The 19742-nt window shown below is 39.6% G+C and overlaps 1 long non-coding RNA gene across 1 annotated transcript; it reads left to right on the plus strand.

Moving 5' to 3' along the window:
• Positions 1-12234: 12234 nt before the first annotated feature.
• On the plus strand, positions 12235-19742 carry LOC311292900. Its single transcript, XR_014627840.1, has 4 exons — positions 12235-12435; positions 16388-16463; positions 18733-18812; positions 18930-19742. It is a non-coding gene; the product is annotated as an uncharacterized lncRNA (long non-coding RNA).

Here is a 19742-nt window from a genome sequence, read left to right on the forward strand (position 1 = left end):
TATTCATCATCATTAGGAATGAAGTCGTGTGTTTATGCAAAGCGTTTCAATCACGCAAAAAGACAGGCGCGACTCTCGTTTAGGTGTCAAATTACGCCTCTGTATGTTGTTTTGCATTAAATATGCACAGTAAAGATTTTATAGATAAAATAAAACATACACCAACCTGAATTTCACAGAGGAAATGCACCAAATCTGCGACGCTGAGAAGAGAGCTGTTGTCTGGAGACTGGAGAGTTCAAACAGCGCGCGCTCCCTGGCGCGCTCACTCAACCAACCGTCGAGCTGTCCTCAGGTCAGAGGGCGGGGGAGGGGTGCGTTGTTTTAATTGAGTAAACTTACTCAATTTTAAGAGTGTGTTAAATATATTAATAATATTGATTTGAATTAAGTAATTTTTTTGTTTCTTGAAACAGATCAGTTTAATTCAACATTCTCGAATATTTTGATGGAAATTTCACAAATATATTAAGTATATTATAAAGAAATAATTGGTTAGTCAAATACTAAATCATTTTATTGAAAAAAACTTAAATATATCTGTAAATTTTAGATAAAATTAACTGTTGGATTTTTACTCAATTATTTTGGTATGTTTAACTCAAACAATCAAATAAACGATATTCAGAGATTTTATTAAGTTAATAAAGTTAAAAATTTCTGTAATATTTACTAAGCCACAGAATTATTTTTTACAGTGTAGTATCAATCATTTATTACAATATTTATCCTCATTCTCATGTATAAGAATCTGTTATCTGCTTGAGAAATAATTAAAGGGTTAGTTCACCCAAAAATAAAAATGTTGTCAGTAATTACTCACTCTCATGTTGTTTCAACCCCGTAAGATCTTTGTTCATCTTCGGAACACAAATTAAGATATTTTTGATTAAATCTGAGAGCTGTCTCACTCCTCCATAGACTTCTATATACAGTATAAATTGCTGGCCCAGAAAATGTATTAAAGACATTGTTAATATAGTCCAAGTGACTACAGTGGCTCAATCTTAAGTTTATAAAGCGACAAGAATACTTTTTGTGCACAACAAACAAACAAAAACAACGACCACTATTCTTTTCCTTCTCTCTGGGCCTCGAGTCTTTTCACGTAGTATAACTGCGCAGCGCTTCTGTGTTGTACGTCACAACACAGAAGCGCTGCGCAGTTATACCTACGTGAAAAGACACTAATCACTGTTATGGTGACTTAAAATGAAACACAGAGTTAAACCTCTGTTAATTCTGAATAAAAACTTCTGTAGACATCTGACAGAAATAAAGTCAGTCTGGTTAGTAATAAGTGAAGCTGGTAATGGTGTTTGTGGAGTTGTTTAATCCTTAATCCTGTTGTTTCAGCCCCGAAAAAACGTTGCACAACGTTTTTTAAACAGAAACGGTGATGTGTTGAACATTTTTCTGATGACGCAAGAGTTGCAGCTATGGCAGCTGAGAAGGCCACTCTTTGTGTTCTTTGTGAAGAATTTTCGGAGCCTGATGAAGTCGGTATAAATGTGTTTAATACTACAAAATATGCCCGATGTTACAGTTACTACACTTGCCGCCCAGAACAAAAGAGAACATCCCAATCGAGTGAAGGGATTTGTGGAAACTGAAATGGAAGCACACATCTTACCTAATTCAGACTAAAACACATCTATTTAGCCTCACATACTGACTTTATTTGTAGTTCATACTGTTTTAACCCCCTGAGGTCGACAATCGCGCTGGCGCGATAGGCTCGCTTTTTTTCAGTTCAGTTCAAAAGAAATTAATTTTGCTCTGTTGACTTTGATATTACAAGCAAGTTTCATACATCAATCGATTCTGTTAAATGTGTATTATTTTTGTGTATACTCACAATAAAAACAAAGTGTTGTGCTTTTTGCCAAATAAAGAAAAATAAACGTGATGCGAGTTCTGCCTTCTCTCTGTCAGTTAAATCCATTCTGAAACGCGTCCGAAAATGAACTGTAACTCAGCGAATACTCAGTCAAACAGGCATACAGACACACAGGCATGAAGCTTGAATTCTCTTCTTTTAAATGAGGTAATTTATATAAAAAACAAATATTCTCATCTTGTGAAATCTGTATTAAAAGAGAGCGATTCCAGTCAAGCTAATTAGAGCTCATTCAAAAGTAATGTGACTCCGCCCATGGAGAGCGCGTGCTATTCACTGAGGCAAACCTGTGAACGCCCCCCATATCAGCTCGAGAAAACACAAGTTTAATCATATCATTGTAGGCTACGTGTTTACACCATCTGGCAGCGCTGTGAGGAATAATAATAATGGAAAATCTACCTCAGAGTGCGGGTATTGCGAGGAGCGATGATCCGAATACTGTAGTAAGTTTTTTCTCCTTCTCAAGTTAATCGCGTTTCTGTGAATGAATGAACGGCAGCCGCAGAGATGCGCGCTGTTTACCACAGCTCACAAAAAGACAGTTTAAATTTAAATCGCCTTTCTGTGTGTGTGTGTGTGTGTGAATGAATGATGATGTTTTAGCAAACTGTATTGCTATACTGAGATGAGTAAAAATCGACTGAAATATGTTGAAATAAAATGTAGGCTATTTGTATAAGCAACGTATTAAACTGCAAATTAACATTTATATGCCCTAATATTTCATAAAAACAATGTTACAGTCAGGCGTTTGGTTTTAGCAAACTGTATTGCTATACTGAGTAAAAATCGACTGAAATATGTTGAAATAAATGTATTTGTATAAGCAACGTATTAAACTGCAAATTAACATTTATATTTCTTATAATAAAAATGAAAGACCTATGTTACAGACATATGAAAGACAACATTTCGTTGATTAGTTTTGGATAGATTATACATTTTTACTGTAAAATATCTGCCACCTCAAATAAGCTTTTGTTTGCCAATTTTTGCTCATGTTAAATATAGTATGTTTTGTCAAAAATAAAGTAATCAAATAATCAATCAAATCCTTAAATTTTGAAATATGTATGATAAAAGGTATACTTTAGTTTTTACAAAGAAAGATTACAGTTGAATTGTTGTTGTAATTGTAACCTTTTTAATAAAAAAATTTATTTACAAGGTAGATGTAAACAAACTATTAAAAGGTAAATATAAGCCTTTTCTTTAAATAATTTTTATTGTGTTTTATTAGTGACAAATTTGGGGAGAGGATAAATATTCCAAAACTGAAAATACACAATTACTAGACATGTTTTCCTTGGATATTATAGGCCAAATTGCAAGCACAATATGTGGAAAAATAAAAAAGAATAGAGATGCTTCCAACTGTTGCTCTTGCATTCTTGTGGCTCAGTGACTCACCTGAATGAATGGCTAATTAAGTATGCGGGCCCCATTGTCTCCTCAGGTGTGAACCACTAAATATGCATAAAAACAGAAAGTGCTTTTCCAAACAGAAAGTGCTTTGCGAGATTCAAATCAATGTATTGTGTTATGTGAATGATTAGGCAGGGTGATTTTCACTAGCCTGACTACGTCAGACTTCCTACTTCCGCTAATTTCATTTCGCTCCTGTAGTCAGTCTGAGATTGCAGCCTATCTTTCAGTTTTCCACCGGCCTGAAAACAGCCGGGCCAATCAACGAACAGAGGGCGGGCTGAGAGCCGTGGCGTGCACGCTGATTGTACCGTGGATGCATAGATTTACTTCACATAATTTGCAAAAGTCGTTCACAGCCATGTTTACTCTGGTATTTCTCTCAAAGGTTTAGTTTTTGCATCATACATGCGTTTACAGTGGAAGTTAGATGCGGCTGAGCATGCGCATAACACACGCCATAACCAAACGTTATGTGATTGGCTTACGGGTAACCAATGATTTTAAACTTCAGACAAGCGCCCCACCCGTTTTTTTTGCCATTAATATGTTTATAAGCAACTGAAAAAAGCACAAATGTCAGGGCATGTCAGAACATCTCAAGGACCCCAAAAACACCTTAGACCCCAGATGGTTAAAGGGGTCATATAATGGTACATGCACTTGTACAAGTTGATTGTACTAAAATGTCTGTTGGCAGTGCCTGTACACAACCATCCTATCATGATAAAAATCCATCCAGTGGTTTTGTTTTAATCAGCACCCAAGGACGACTTCCTGGAAAACAGCCAGGGAAGCCAGGACAGCATATTACAGCCTCCGATAACACCAGAGCAACAGCCCCTTTCACCAGACACTTTTTTCCTCTCTCCAGCAGAGCCACTTCTGTGCTTCTCACAGAAAATGGAAGAACTGGTGTATGCTGGAACCAGACTATCCCACTATTTTGCTGAAAGCCCCCAGATACCAACCAAAAAAAGACAGGCACCATTACCACCAAAGCCTGCGGGCCCAGCTCGCCCTCCCCCTCCTATGAGAGCTCTTCGGCCTCTGCCACAACGCCAGGGCCCACACCCTCCTCCATCTGCTCGAGGTGAACCAAAAACAACTGATACCAGCTCTCAGTGATATGTGTCGGGTCCCCGCTATGATAACAGTAACTTTCTCAAATGTTTACAAAACAAACGGGAACCCAGTGTGCCTGTATCTTTCTCTATTGCTGTTCTATTACAAGATAGAAAGTCTAAGGCCTTCAATAGCCGTACAACAAACCTAACTAATCTGGTGCCTATTACACGTCGAAATAATATTGCTGTGGGGAAAAGGAAAAGTAAATCTGTTAAGTTAGCACTCTTTAACATCCGCTCACTTAAAAATAAATCACTTCTAGTCAACGACTTAATAACCACAAACAACCTGGATTTTATGCTTCTAAATGAAACCTGGCTAGAAGACAGCTGCAGTGCAACAGTCCTCAATGAAGCAGCCCCTCCTAACTTTACTTTTATGAGTGTCTGCAGAGCTGTTAAGAGAGGTGGGGGTCTAGCTGCTCTTTTTAAAGATATCTATCAATGTAAGCAAATATCATTTGGGAATTACTTGTCTTTCGAATATCTGGGTATTGTGTTAAAAGGTGCTCCACGCATTTTACTTTTCATTATTTACAGGCCTCCAAAATACTCTCCAGCCTTTGCTGAGGACTTTACAGAACTGTTATCAACAATTACCTCAGAGTTTGACTGTTTTGCCATTGCTGGAGATTTTAACATCCACATAGATAGTGCAGAGAACAATATGGCGAAAGAAATCAAAAGTGTTTTAAAAACTTTTGATCTGACTCAGCATGTACATGGACCCAAACACAATCGTGGACACACTCTAGATTTACTTATCAGTAAGGGTCTAAACATTTCATCGATTGTTATTAAGGATGTAGCGCTGTCTGATCATTTCTGTATTTTCTTTGATATATTGATCTCTCCTGCACTCAAAAAAATGGTTTTGGGGCACTGTTCGTTCTACCCAAATGTTTTTTGTTAAAATAACCCACATATATTTGTAACCCAGGGAGGGTTATGATTAAGTACATTAACAGCTAGTTACTGATTAAATCGTATTTATAAGATTTATGATTCAGATAGTATCATAATAGTGTCTGTGTGTTCAGTTGATATTATCTATGTACTGCCCCTTTAAGAGTTACGCTAAACTATAAAGTTTGATTGGGATGTACATGCTAAAACGTGTCTTTGCCCAGCATGTTTGTTCATTTATTGGTGATTGGTTAATTTTACGCTTAGTCCCGCTTCTGTGAAGAGGAGTGAACTTCTGATTGGAGAAGGGGAGGAAGAGGGAGATTTGGGGATTGCGAGAGAAAGAGTTCCGTGAGTTGTGAGATTAAGAGAAGAAAAGAGTGAATTTAACGACTGAATTAGTGTGTTAAACTTAAATCCAGTGTTGTGAAGACTTTTGTTTGTTTTGCTTGTGTTTTTATTATTGAGTTTAAACTTTAAAGTAAGGTTATTTTTCCGAGTCTGCTTCCCAGAGCAGCACGAAGCTTCGTTCAGTATTGAGACTGAGACTGAGAAACCAGACGGCTAACTGGAGTTTGACCGCAAATAGTCATCTGAGTTTAGTTCATTTCGAAGATGGACGAGACTGATTTTGTGCTGAATTAGAGCTCCGGGATCCGGACCAGGCCGCACTCTTATCCCCGCTGACATAGTGGAGAGAACCGCGCCGCCCTTCTGCCGACTGCTGGGGGAGACTACCGGACGATCAGCCGCTTCTAAGGAGGAACATCGCGGAATTCATCGGTGTTCATCTGCGTTCATCTGAGTTCAGGTGATCTGTTGATTTATTTTGGCTCATTCGAGTGAAGCGGCCATTTGCTGTTTTCAAGGCCACAACGCTCCCTAGCAACGTTTCAGGCCTGCAACGGGGTGGGTTGTTTTGACTGTGGTCTGTGGGGTAAGTCGACTTCCTAGAGGGTTAGTGGGTCCCGCCTCAACCGTTCCTGTGGAGCTGAATGGATGTTCTTGTCAAGCTTTACTGGACAGTGGGTCCCAGGTCACCATTGTATTCGAACAGTGGTATTCCAAATACTTACCGCAGATACCCATCCATCCGCTCACTGGATTGTCCATTTGGGGACTGAGCTCTTCTAGCTATCCATACAAGGGATACATCATAGTGGACGTTTTGCTTCCTGTTTCCCTCACTGGGGTTAAAGAGTCCGTTTCCATTCTCGCTCTGGTCTGCCCTGAACCTCAAGGTCCCCAGCAAGTTCCTGTAATAATCGGCACCAACGCAAGCTTCTTTCAACGTCTGACCATGCTCAGTCAGGACTCTGGTGTATCAAACCAAGCACACTCACTGAGAATTCAGTCGTCGCTCCTCAAACCATGTTTCCAGCAGGTCAAGGGAAAAGAGGAAGTCCCAGAGTCAGCTGATGGACAAGTAAAGTGGAAAGGACCAGGAGTCCTTACTATCCCTTCACGAGGTGAAAGCTATGCAGTGTGTAAAGTGGAGTGTGAGAAGCCACTGAGAAAAGACATTTTTCTTGTGGAAACACCAATGGACAGTCAACTTCCAGCTGGACTGTTTATCCCTCCAACGGTTATGTCTTCTTCTGCCATTGATGTGAACCACTTCAGAGTGCTGGTCTGCAATGAGACCTCTAAAGACATCCGCATCCCAACTGACACAGTAATTGCTAAAGTGTTTGCCACTGACACGGTAACAGTTACACCAGACGCTCCGATAGATCCGAAGAGGATAGATCCCAGCGTGTTCAAGTTTGGTGACTCTTCTATTCCTGCTGCTTGGGAGAAAAGGCTTAGAGAGAAGTTAGCTGAGCACGGAAACGTGTTTTCCCTTGAGGAGTGGGATGTGGGCCGAGCAAAAGGAGTGAAACATAATATCAGACTGAGTGACAGCCGACCATTTAGGGAACGATCCAGACGTGTTGCACCTGCAGACATTGACGACGTGAGGCGGCACATTAAAGACCTGTTGGCTGCAGGCATCATAACAGAATCCAGAAGCCCTTATGCCTCACCGATTGTGATTGCGCGGAAGAAAAATGGAACCATTCGTATGTGCATAGACTATCGCACTTTGAATTCCAGAACAATTCCCGATCAATACACCACTCCCAGAATAGATGATGCTTTGGACTGTCTGTCTGGAAGTAAATGGTTCTCCGTTTTAGACTTGCGTAGTGGCTATTATCAGATCGAGATGGCTGAGGAGGACAAGGAAAAAACAGCATTCATCTGTCCTCTGGGGTTTTACCAGTTCGAGCGTATGCCACAGGGGATCACGGGGGCTCCCGCCACATTTCAGCGGCTCATGGAGAGAGCTGTTGGAGATATGCATCTTCTCCAAGTCATTGTGTATCTGGATGACCTCATTGTCTTTGGCCGTACATTAGAAGAGCATGAGGAAAGGCTGCTGAAAGTGTTGGATCGGCTGGAAGAATATGGGCTCAAAGCATCTATAGACAAGTGCCAGTTTTGTCAGCCACAAGTCAAATATGTGGGACATATTGTATCTACTGATGGGATAGCTGCTGATCCTGAGAAGGTGAAAGCAGTGTCACACTGGAAGATGCCGCACGATTTGAAGTCCCTGAGGTCCTTTCTAGGATTTTGTGGTTTCTACCGCCGTTTTATTAAGAACTACTCTGGCGTTGTTAGACCACTGACTGACTTAACCAAAGGTTATCCCCCTGTTACAGGTCAATACAAAGCGGTACAGAAAGGCAAGTACTACCATGAGTCAGAGCTGTTTGGTGAGCGCTGGGACTCAAGCTGCACAGAGGCCTTTCATAACATCATCTATTGCCTTACACATGCCCCAGTACTGGCCTATGCAGATTCAGCTAAGCCCTATGTCCTACATGTCGACGCAAGCTTGAGTGGTTTAGGTGCCGTGTTAAATCAGGAACACCCAGAGGGACTGAGACCTGTCGCCTATGCCAGCCGCAAACTGAGTGCTGCTGAACGCAACTATCCCATTCATCAGTTGGAATTCCTGGCACTCAAGTGGGCCGTTGTGGATAAATTCCACGATTACCTGTACGGAGCAAAGTTCACCGTTAGGACGGATAACAACCCCCTCACCTACGTTCTGACCACCGCTAAGCTTAGTGCAACTGGACATCGGTGGCTGGCAGCCTTAGCCACATATGACTTTAGCCTTCAGTACAAACCAGGGCGTCACAACATTGATGCGGACGTACTGTCGCGCTATCCCTCACACACTGAATTGTCGCAAGAATGGGTGGACTTACCAAGATCAGGAGTAAGGGCCATCTGTCAGCTGGCTGATACTCACACCTCCGATGAATCATACAATAGGCTGGTAGATCAGTTGGGTGCTACTCCAGAAGTCATTCCTTCTGTGTATGTTTGTCCAGTTCAGTTGGAAATGGGACACAAAGAGCAGTTGTCCAACGCTGACTTGAGACTAGCACAAGAGCAAGACCCCATCATCGGACAGGTGAAGCAGGAAGTGGAGAAAGGGCTTATACTTACCACTACAAAAAGTTCTAACCCTATTGAGACTCTCTTACGGCAACAGGGCTTGAAGCTGAACATTCGCCACAACCTCTTGTACCGAATTACAACAAGTACCAGCGGGAGAGAGAGAGAGCAGCTAGTTTTACCAGAAAGATACCGAGCCCAGGTGCTACAGTCTCTTCATGACGAGTCAGGTCACCTTGGAATTGAGAGAACCACAGAACTTTGCAAAGATCGTTTCTACTGGCCACGCATGAACAAAGACGTGGAGCAGTATGTGAAGGAATGTGGACGATGTATCACTAGGAAGACTTTACCTCAAAGATCGGCTTACATGAACAGCATAACGAGCAGTGGCCCACTAAATCTTGTCTGCATCGATTTCCTGTCTATTGAACCTGACTCGAAGGGAATCTCCAACGTGCTGGTCATCACAGATCATTTCACCCGCTATGCTCAGGCATATCCTGCAAGAGACCAGAAAGCATTAACAGTGGCCAAGATCCTTGTTGAAAAGTTTTTCATACATTATGGTTTGCCTGCACGCATTCACTCCGACCAGGGGCGTGATTTTGAAAGTAGGCTCATCAAAGACCTCCTCGGAATCTTGGGAATTCGCAAGTCTCGGACATCACCTTACCACCCTCAAGGAGACCCGCAGCCGGAGCGTTTCAATCGAACTCTTCTGTCCATGCTGGGTACTCTGGATCCTGCCCAGAAGAACAGGTGGAGCCAAAGCATCAGTCAGTTGGTGCATGCGTACAATTGTACTAAGAATGAAGCAACTGGGTACTCACCTTATTACCTGTTGTTCGGGAGAGAGGCTCGACTTCCGGTGGATGTATGCTTTGGGACTTCGGCGGCTGGTGAGAGTGGGATGAAACATCAGCAGTATGTCGAGAGAATGAAAAAAGAGCTGCAGAATGCCTACCACTTAGCCTCTGAGAGTTCTCTTAAGACACAGCAAAGGAACAAGAGACTGTACGACCGTAAAGTGAAACATCAGACTTTGGAGAAAGGAGATCGGGTGCTTATTAAGAACCTGGCCATTACAGGAAAGCATACGTTACAGGATCGCTGGAACTCTTTACCCTACCTTGTTATGGAAAAACTGCCAAACTTACCTGTATACAGGGTAAAGCCAGAGACCGGCACAGGGAGTGTCAGGACCTTGCATCGAGATCATTTGTTACCTATTGGAGATAGAGTGAGGTTGTACTTACCTGATGAGAGGAAAGAGGTCCAGCGCCCAGTGGTGACCAGGGCAAAAGCTGTGGAGAAAACACAAAGAGAGCAATCAGCACAAGATTCAGCACGTTGTGATTCAATAGATTACACTGATAGTGATGAAAGTAGCCTGTGTGATTACTTCCCAGTTCAACAAAGGAGACCGTTCAGACAGATGCCCACCCCATCATTAAATACAGAAAACTTAGAGGTCCCTAACAGCCAGGAAAGAGTTCCTAATCAAAGGGAAGTGATGAGAGATCTACCAGAGTGGGAAGCAGAATGTATTTCTCTGCCGACCCCTGATTGGATAGAGGATCTGGAATCAGAAGGGGGAGACGGGCAGTTCATGAATCTCCCAAAAGAAGCAAAAACTGAAAGAGTTGAACCTTGTCCAAAGAGACAAGTAAAACCAGTGAAAAAACTGAGTTATGATGATCTGGGGCAATCTACGGACAGACCCTTAACCCTAGTATACAGGGGTATGGTGGTGCAAATTGAAGATTTCCCAAGAAAGAAAAATGTTTGCAAAACATTGTGGTGCCACCCTATGGCCCTGTGCTCTCAATGTTTTAGATTGAGTAAAAAATTAAAATCTAGAGCCCTGGTACTAATGTAGATGGCTAGTCTCATGGGGACATGAGTCATAAAGAAGGGGGAGAGTGTAACCCAGGGAGGGTTATGATTAAGTACATTAACAGCTAGTTACTGATTAAATCGTATTTATAAGATTTATGATTCAGATAGTATCATAATAGTGTCTGTGTGTTCAGTTGATATATCTATGTACTGCCCCTTTAAGAGTTACGCTAAACTATAAAGTTTGATTGGGATGTACATGCTAAAACGTGTCTTTGCCCAGCATGTTTGTTCATTTATTGGTGATTGGTTAATTTTACGCTTAGTCCCGCTTCTGTGAAGAGGAGTGAACTTCTGATTGGAGAAGGGGAGGAAGAGGGAGATTTGGGGATCGCGAGAGAAAGAGTTCCGTGAGTTGTGAGATTAAGAGAAGAAAAGAGTGAATTTAACGACTGAATTAGTGTGTTAAACTTAAATCCAGTGTTGTGAAGACTTTTGTTTGTTTTGCTTGTGTTTTTATTATTGAGTTTAAACTTTAAAGTAAGGTTATTTTTCCGAGTCTGCTTCCCAGAGCAGCACGAAGCTTCGTTCAGTATTGAGACTGAGACTGAGAAACCAGACGGCTAACTGGAGTTTGACCGCAAATAGTCATCTGAGTTTAGTTCATTTCGAAGATGGACGAGACTGATTTTGTGCTGAATTAGAGCTCCGGGATCCGGACCAGGCCGCACTCTTATCCCCGCTGACATAGTGGAGAGAACCGCGCCGCCCTTCTGCCGACTGCTGGGGGAGACTACCGGACGATCAGCCGCTTCTAAGGAGGAACATCGCGGAATTCATCGGTGTTCATCTGCGTTCATCTGAGTTCAGGTGATCTGTTGATTTATTTTGGCTCATTCGAGTGAAGCGGCCATTTGCTGTTTTCAAGGCCACAACGCTCCCTAGCAACGTTTCAGGCCTGCAACGGGGTGGGTTGTTTTGACTGTGTGTGTGTGTGGGCCCACGTTTTTATATTGACTGTTATTCTGTTATTTTTGTGTTTTATTCGGTTGGTTGTGGTTTTATATACCAACTAAGTGTGGTGTGGGGATACTGATTTTCCTCATCTCATTCATACAGTGTCTACTGATATTTTTATTGGTGATTTAATATATTTACGGTGTACTGCATTCATTTTGGGGTATTATATGTCGTTTTCTATACTGGAAAGCACTTAACGGGTATTAAGAGTTATTTATCAAAAGTAATATACATTTCTGACTTTTGATAATCCATTCCAGTCTTTATAAATACTTTATTCATTTATTTTATTATTTTTTTCCCCTGTTGTTTTAATAAATCTTATTGTTAATCTCTTTAAACTTACCTTTTGGGTGGATTGAGTTTTTTTCCTATTGAGTTTTAACATCCATTCGGTGTAAGAATACTATTAAAAGAGTATAAATATATTTAATCTGGGTTACAGTTGCCAACTAGGGTAATAGGAAAGACATTAATATAAAGTCAAGAGACATTGTTAGAACCTGGGTGCTCCGCCCTATTAAAGGTTAAGGGTAGGGGGCGCTACATATTTATTTTCCCATCAAAACACTATTGTATTGCGTTTAAGTAACTTAAGTTGTGTAATGGTCCACTATACTTAATTATCAAGCGTTAAACTAACGTAAGTGGTTTGCTTGCGCGATTCAAAAAACCGGATGTGACGATTTCCAACGTATTGGATGAAGACGGCCAACGAGGTGCATGCTAGAAGTCAGAGCTAGAAGTACCAGCCAGGTAAGAAAAGTTAATTATAAAGTTATTCCGAATGCAAAGTGTTTAATTTCTTTTAGTGTTTCGTTAAGTCTGTTCTCGAATGCTTTTAATATTGTTTAACTATCAAATATTGTGCTGAATGTGTTGATTACGTTATTAATTGATGATTGCATTCGATTAAAAAGATGCAAGTTTATTGTGGTTGTGGAAAACGCATGATTCTCTGTCGTGTAATACTTAATATGTATGTGTGCTCGTGGAACAAATTATTTGACAATAATTCAAAATGGTTTTCGTAGGGCTGGGCGATTTAAATCGCGATATTGTTATGCGCATCTCATCAGTAAAGCCGGTTCCTTGATTAGTAGTAAATCACCATCACCTGCTTTCAGATGGAGCGGCATTTACTACAAAGAGCCGTAATTAACTGACAAGCTGAGCCATAACGCATCAATATCGCGGACGTATCGCCAGCGATATTTAATGCGATATGGCTCAGCTTGTCAGTTAACTACGGCTCTTTGTACACAGCAAAACCTCCAGTGTTAAATTAACACTCCTGGGAGTGTATGAGTCCACACTCAAGAGTGTTTAAGTTAATGAGATAACTAAGCGATTAATTTAGTGATGATTGAGCATTATTGAACACACCTGATGTTAACAAGTAGAATCGCTGAAGGAGAAAATCGCAAATTGTAAGTTACCATTATTGTGATGGGTAGTTGCTTTAGTTGGGCTCTGACCCTTTTATGAATACTTTAGATTATGTTTGGTGGTTGTATCTGAGTTAAAACTGCCAGTTGAACAAAGAATCAAAAGTGATCTGATGGTGTTGGTTAAATTTTGACAATCATCATTTGAACTTGATCACTGAACTCAATAAAATCCTTCTTTCTGACTTTGATTTATGTTGTTGGTTACAGCATAACTGTGAATCTGAATAAATTACCAGAGTTTTTTATATAATATAAAGGCTTTCTTAAAAGTTGTTTTAAAACAAAAATCGTTCGTTTAGGCACACACAGATGTCAAGATTCAGTCTATGCATCTCAACAATGGTGAGGAGCAGAATAGTCAATGAGGAAAAGCAAATTACATATGCTGAGTCCCAATTCGCATACTATCCGTCCTAAATAGTATGCGAAACTAGAATTAGTACGTCCCAAATCGTAGTATGTTGAAAAGAGTATTCCAAAGATACCCGGATGGTCTACTATTTCCGGTTAGAAATTGAAGTGCAGATCAATGCACACTCTAACGGCTAATATTGCCCACAACCCATTGCGTGCGGGAGGGGAGCTTTGTGGTGATGGTGGTATCTATGGTGATGTAAACATTAGAGCCGCGGAGATTCGCCCTCAGTTTTTAAGTGTAAGAATTCAAATGTTGAACCCTTATTAAAGTCATATTTTATTGTCTCGTAATATTAATGGGGTTATGTTGTCCCAAAAAGTACCGTGTTTATCTTGTAGGGTCCGATGAAATAAAAAGTACGGTGTCATGCAAGTGTCTTTTTTTAATGTATTTCTTCTGATGTTTCTGTCTTAGATTATTATGATAGTTACCTTACTATAAACCCTTATGAAAATAAACACCTTTTACTACACTAACCATAGTTTAACCACACTGACTTATTTGTAGTAATACTGTGGCTGTAACGTTACAAATGTTAACTTTATCAATCCAACCAAAGAAACATGATTACTACACTTTTACTATAGTAAAAGCATGGTTCATTTTCATTGGGGTATTTTTGAGTATTATACACAAGTATAAAATACGTTTAACAATAGTTATACTATAAACTTTAAAGGGTAACTAAACCCCTGGTCAGAGCCTGACTCCACCCACTGGCAATATTTGAAAAATGCTGGAAAAGTAGGCAGAGCCCTGTGGAGAGGGGGCGTGCATCTGAGACCTATCTCTCTGCAGGCAAGGGCGTGGTTAGCTGGTACCCTCTGACATCAGAGTGTACCACAACTTCCAATAGGAAAATTCAACTGCAGTAGCCCCTGTTCAACCTGAAGAGGGCAGCACTCAGACGTTTTTACACCCTATTTAGTCAAATTAAAATACTTCAAACACAAATGTCAAAAAAATTACTTGAATCAATGAACAGCACTAATAAAGCCCCATTCTTACAGATCATTCACTAAAAAAAGTTGGTTTAGGGTTTAGTTACCCTTTAAATATTTTAGCTTTCGTTACACACATTACACATGAACGTCAGAACCAGCCGCCTCACAAACGACCTGCGTTTGGTTGATCTACGACGACAGCCTGCATCACTCCTCAATTTGGTAGGACAGATTGTAAATGTATTTTGGAAAAAACTATGAGGAAAAAAAGATGGGAATAGTAAATACAGTTATATTGGACATATAAGAATGAATGAAATGTAAACTGTTTTGTTAACAGTCATGGTGTGCGTAACTAGGCAACCACGTTCTCGTTCACGTTGCATGACGTCATCGAAGTATGTCCCAGAATGTGCATACTCTTTTGCTACACACTCAAAAGTATGTACTTTTTCCTCACAAAAAAAGTACATACTTTTAGGTCGTAGTATAAGTAGGCGAATTGGGACTCAGCCATAGACAATTCAGATCATAATTTATTCATACCGCAATGCATGATGGGAGCCATTAATGAGTTGTGATTGGTGGCAGCCACTGTCACATGCTTTATTATTGTCACCATTGTTGAGATGCACAGGCTGATTATTGATGTCTGTGTTTTAAATGAAGTAATCTGAATATCTGTTGATCAGAACAATGTTTATTAAATATCTTAAATTATAAGTAAGTACTGATAATCATAGGCTGAAGAATCACAAAACTGCTGCTAACATGTTAAACCAAAATATCTTAATATGTTTCATTTTTCAGATCACAGCATGCTTATGTCAAAACATAACCAACACTATATGATAACAATTTACTTTGCTCATTTTTACTGTTATTAATCAATAACAGCAGACAAACAACAGTAAATATTAAAGAAAACATATAATGGTCTAGAGCCCAACTAAAGCAAACACCCATCACCTTAATGGTAACTTACAATTTGTGATTTTCTCCTTCAGTGATTCTGCTTGTTAACATCAGGTGTCTTCAATAATGCTCAATCATCACTAAATGAATCACTTAATTATCTCCTCAGCCCTAAATGCCGCTCCATCTGAAAGCAGGTGATGGCGATTTACTACTAATCAAGGAACCGGCTTTACTGACGAGATGCGCATATCAATATCGCGATTTAAATCGCCCAGCCCTAGTTTTCAGTCGAAGTAATGAAATGACTAACGAGGGACATTCTAAAATGTTTAATGTGGCTAACAGTGATATTATACAAATCTAATAATATATGTATGATAAACCTTACAATGTGCAGATAAACAGATGAACCCAGCATATGAATGCAATGCGTTTAGTTCATATTATGGGTTGATTTGTTTAACGTCAGGCTGTGGTTTATTAATAAGGTATGTAACGTTAACGTTACAGAATTTGATCTTTTAATATTCATTTCTCAGTATTACGTATTTAGCCAGCTTAAGCATTTATAACCTGTGAGTAAATTTGCTTTAGAATGTCTAATAACAAAACCTCCCAGTGCTTTAATCTAAGCCAGTGGTTCCCAATTCCAGTCCTCGTGACCCACAGCTCTGCACATTTTGTATGTTTCCCTTATTTAACACACCTGAACCAGATCATCAGCTCATTAGGAGAGACTCCATGAACTGAACTGAGTGTGTCAGATAAGAGAGACATACAAAATGTGCAGAGCAGTGGGTCACGAGGACTGGAATTGGGAACCACTGATCTAAGCTACAGTCCCAGTAAAATTGGTTGAAGCTCTGAAGCAAGCACAGATAAGGCCACAATCGCCTGTCGTAGATGGATATATTTTGCCATGTTTTCTGATGGTCTTTTTTTTTATGACAGTATGTTTTTCATTTTGGTTTTTCCAGTTCATCACTGCCTAAATTTGGTGTAATGAAGGAATGCCAGAACTTTATTGATTTAGAAAACAACGTTTTGGCTAAGGTAAGTGAAGCTCCTTTTTAGGATTTATAAAAAGTAGTAATAATTTTGCAAACTTTGTTACAACCCACGGCTCGGCACAATTATAGTATTTAAAGTTTTACGAATTACACTAAAGCTCTTATTATTGCACTGATTGAGTATTAGCTGTGAGCAGACAGTGTAAATCAATGCACTGTAGAAAACAGTGACCATAAATGAGAAAAAACAAAGTTGGAATGTTATTTAAATTAAATCAATTATTAAATTAAATTAAATTAAGGAAAACAAATTATAAATCAGTTCCATTTCAGATTCCAGATGATCAATGGCTTATGCCACGGCCACACTAGACTTTGAGCATGCAAAATTTCTTCGGGCACTGCAACGATCATGATATGAAGTCGCATCCTTTTTTTATAAACATGAATTCAACATATAAAAAGTAGTAATGTAAAATGTAGAAAATATACAATCTACTCGACTTGACTGCAAAAATATAGTTCTTTTAGTTCAGCCAAAAGGTCACGCCTCGACGTACATGAATAGAAGTCAATGGGACGTAAAGTGTTGTGACTGACCCTTTAGGACAGTGGTTCTTAATCCTGGTCCTGGCGACCCCCTGCTCTGCACATTTTGTGTCTCCTTCATTTAACACACCTGATTTAGATCATCAGCTCCAAGAACTGAACTGGATGTGTCAGGTAAAGGAAACATACAAAATGTGCAGAGCAGGGGGGTCCTCAAGACGAGGATTAAGAACCACTGGTTTAGGGCCTTCATGCATCCTCGTGAACAAGATGGAGGGAAGTTAGTGAGGGAAGGGCATAAAAAAATTACTTAAACGCAGCCCATGATGCTGTTCATCACTCAAATTAAAATCATTGAATTTTAATTGATAATGGCACCGCATTGTGCAGCCTATGATTGTAAACATCTAGCTATAAATTTCAGATTAATCAATTATTTAACAGAACTAACCCCTATATAAACGTGAATAACTTTTGGCTCTTTAGCGTTTAAAAAAAACAATAGTGCATGGATTTTTTGGAAGAACATCGTTTTGCTTGTGCTTTGGCTCTGCATGACTGTGCAGATGAATATGGTTCTTTCTCGTAACTAAAAAAAAAAGAGATAGACAGAGATGATTTTACTGATCATAAAACATTAACTACTAGGCTTTTAGATATAACCAGTTTAGATGAGAAAATTCTTAAAGGAACACTCCACCGTTTTTTCATATTAAACTATGTTATTCCCTTAACTAAGACGAGTTGATACATACCTCTCTCGTCTCAGTGCGTGCACTCAATCGCTCTGGCGCGTGGTGACACTTTGATAGCACTTAGCTTAGCCCAGTTCATTCATTAGGTTCCAAACAGAGATGAAGCTAGAAGCGACCAAGTATGACTGAATTTTCATTTTAAAGTGAACTATCCCTTTAAAGGGATAGTTCACTTTGAAATTAATTTTTGATATGTTTTAGCTTACCTCAAGGGCATCCAAGATGTAGGTGTCTTTGTTTCCGCATTAGTTTCAATTTTGATATTTTTAGGTCAAACCGTTCTTGTCTGTCAGTCATATAATGCAGGTCTATGGTCACTGTCTCAAAACACAAGCACAGAGTCCAAATTAAAACAATTCCCCACGTCCAAATGAAACAATTCCCCATCATAAGTACACATTGATGGCCTAAGACACGAAACGAGCGGTTTGTGTGAGAAAACGAACAGTATTTATATCGTTGTTATCTCTTGAAAACAGCACACGTCCAAATGATCTGACGGCGCGGGCGGGTATAGATATATACATAGATGTCGCCTTGGCTACGGTTTCGTTCCAATGAACTGCAGTAGCGAAGGCGACATCTAGTGTATATATCTATACCCGCCAGCGCCGTCAGATCATTTGGACGTGTGCTGTGTTCAAGAGATAACGATATAAATACTGTTCGTTTTCTCACACAAACCGCTCGTTTCGTGTCTTAGGCCATCAATGTGTACTTATGATGGGGAATTGTTTCATTTGGACGATGGGGAATTGTTTTAATTTGGACTCTGTGATTGTGTTTTGAGACAATGACCATCGACCTGCATTATATGACTGACAGACAAGAACGGTTTGACCTAAAAATATCAAAATTGAAACTACTGCGGAAACAAAGACACCTACATCTTGGATGCCCTTGAGGTAAGCTAAAACTTATCAAAAATTAATTTCAAAGTGAACTATCCCTTTAAGGAAATAATCAGGCAAAGTTATAATAGATGAATGTTGTTATTTGTATCTTTAGACTGATGACATTGAAGTGAGGACAGCATGCATAATCAAATCTCTCTGTGCATACCTGAACGAAGACCCTAGCAGCATATGGTGAGTATGTGCTTTTTAAAATGTTGCTGTATTTTCAAGGATGCTTAATGTTTTGTTAAAGTTAATACATAGGAATTTAAGAGTAAAAACTTTATTTTTTTTAAATATCCCTTCTAGGATACAGACGTTGCCAGCACTGAGGAGGTGATCCAGAAGACTGATGGGAATTTATGTCATAAGACATGAAGGTGCAGACATGGAAGACAGCCCAGCAGATCTTGGAGTGGTATTAGAGGGTCAAAAGGTTCTTCAGGACCTTACCAGTGTCCCATATGCAGCAGCCATGTTGTTGGGACTGATTTATGGACTGAACCTGAGCTACCCTCCTGAACTAAGGTACACATTCGAAGTCCTTCAAAAAATAATTCTGGAGCTAGATGGCAACAAGTTGTCCAATAAAGTCCAAACACTGAAGACCAAGCTCTTCTCTGATGTGTTTGAGTAAGGACTCTAAGGACCGTTCCTGGAATGCCAGAATGTTAATGTAAAAAAAAAAAGGGCAATATTTTGATTTTCTTTTGCAGGTTACACTTGTTGTATTTTTCAATGATCAAAATTGTTGAACTTAGTTGCAAGCTGCCTATTTGGTGCTCGGTGCATCTGTTATTTTCTGTGAAAGATGTCTAGTACATTTTAGCAGTAATATGTAATTTGATAATTGTTAAACATATCGTTAGACACATTGACATTTTGGTTGCATGGAGGATTTTTTTATTATTATTGTATTGTGTAAATTTGCTTAAAAAAATAGAGTTTTAATTTACACTGAATTTGCAGAAGTCTTTTTGACTTTTTTGAACAATGTGTAAAAGTATTTTTTTCTGATGTTAATACATTTGCACAAGTTAAAAGAGTTGAATGTATGGGTGAGCAGGCTGTTAAAAACTGTTTAATTGCAACTGTTGAACAAATACAGTTTGATAATTTGTT

The sequence above is a fragment of the Rutilus rutilus genome (genome assembly GCF_951802725.1).
Source record: "Rutilus rutilus genome assembly, chromosome: 1".
Taxonomy (NCBI): Eukaryota; Metazoa; Chordata; class Actinopteri; order Cypriniformes; family Leuciscidae; genus Rutilus; species Rutilus rutilus.